Genomic DNA, 1672 nt, shown 5'->3' with positions numbered 1-1672 from the left:
ACAAGGAGCCTTCCGACTTGTATATGTGATGGCAACTTTGTGAGGTAAAAAACACCGATCGCCGCTGGAACAGTAATCGAGATGGGACCATTGCTCCGCTGTCCTTTTTTGTCTGCGCCTGCCATGTGTAGTAGCTATAGGTGAAAAGAGAAGATCTGCGTACCGGCCAGTCACAATTTTGGTGTTGGCCTTCATTCAAAAATTGATTTGCAGAAGCATCCTCGAGTAGCAGTTCCATGATGGGAAAGAGTATGCTGGATCCTTCGGCCAATACTTGATATGGACATGTAATCTTACTGTAAAAACATCTCGTCTGATGACGGGGCTTCAAGTTTAAAAGAAGCCGTTGGAATTTTATGAGTCATTTGGTTTCCTGGATCTCTTAGATGCTTGGAGACCATTTATATTTGAGCCAATGGATTAATGGCCTAGGTGCTTTCTTGAAATGTCCTTTTGTATGGTAAGTGTTTGGAGAGATTTTAAGACTCTTCACCTGAACCTACTAGCCCTTTATCTCTCCCCTCCCCCCCAAAGTTCAATTTCCAGATACTATGCTACTGAAGACAGGATGTGGCAATTTTTCCAGAATTTGCATCCAGGGACTCATTTTTCCAGGGAATATTTCTCATCAACGCCCCTTCTTGATCACAGTTAACTTGCTACCTCTGTACTTGGGTGGATAAAGATCATAGGACTAGATCAAGGGTCAACTTCTCATCTGATGACGGAGGGCGGGTGTCTCATGACAGATAAAATAAAGCAAAGCAAGTTCAAACAGAAATGTTCTTCTGAATTTGAATATGTGTCACTGAAATGCATGAGCCTTAATTTCCTGATTTAAAAATGGGAATAACTTTATCACTTGGGGAGGCAAGATTAATTAATGCTAGAAAGAAGGGATCATCCTAGTTTGAGATATCCCCATGGAACATGCTCTCCAGCACAAAACACTGTTATAAAAGAACAGCTATGAACATACCCTAGTCAGCCTTTATACAAGCTAGCTTGGTCACTTTAATTTTTTATCCCAGGAACATTCAAAGGCATTAAACCCGCATTATAAATTAATGAGTTGTAAAATGTCAGCTGATAAAACAAAAGCAGTTTTGAATGTAGGGATAAAAATGTTTCCATTTCAGATTAGCTATGTAAAAAATATGCATATTAAGTGAAATGAGAGAAGAATTTCTGCAATCCCATGGTTCCAATGTGGAGGGGCTAGTTCTGACACTCTTTCGACTTCCCGTTATGGGAACTTCTTGGGAAGATGGCCACTACTCATTCCTTCTCGAAATGCTAGCAGCTTCCCTGTACCTGGTGGAACCTTCCAGTGACACTGTGGTAGTGATTTAAAAAAGGTTAACATTCCCATAAATTTGCTGGGGCTCTGGATAAGCCCCCACATGCAGGCAATAACATCTTAGTCATGTACTTTTACTCCTCAAAACCTCTCCCTTAATATAGGAAATATGAAAATAATGGTAAATAAAAATAAAAGTAAGGATCTTCCTTTCCCCCAAACTACCATGAAAACAGAGATTGGTTAGAGAATTCACGACAGTAAATTCAGTTATCTTTCAGGAAGACAACGTCATCCTAGGTCACGATGTTCTAAGTGAAATGTATGCTTACCCAAAGACTTCATAGCTGTTTGTTTATTTATTTATTTACT

Source organism: Crocuta crocuta, unplaced genomic scaffold, assembly GCF_008692635.1.
Source record: "Crocuta crocuta isolate KB4526 unplaced genomic scaffold, BGI_CrCroc_1.0 scaffold154, whole genome shotgun sequence".
Classification (NCBI taxonomy): Eukaryota; Metazoa; Chordata; class Mammalia; order Carnivora; family Hyaenidae; genus Crocuta; species Crocuta crocuta.
This window is presented reverse-complemented; position numbering follows the sequence as displayed.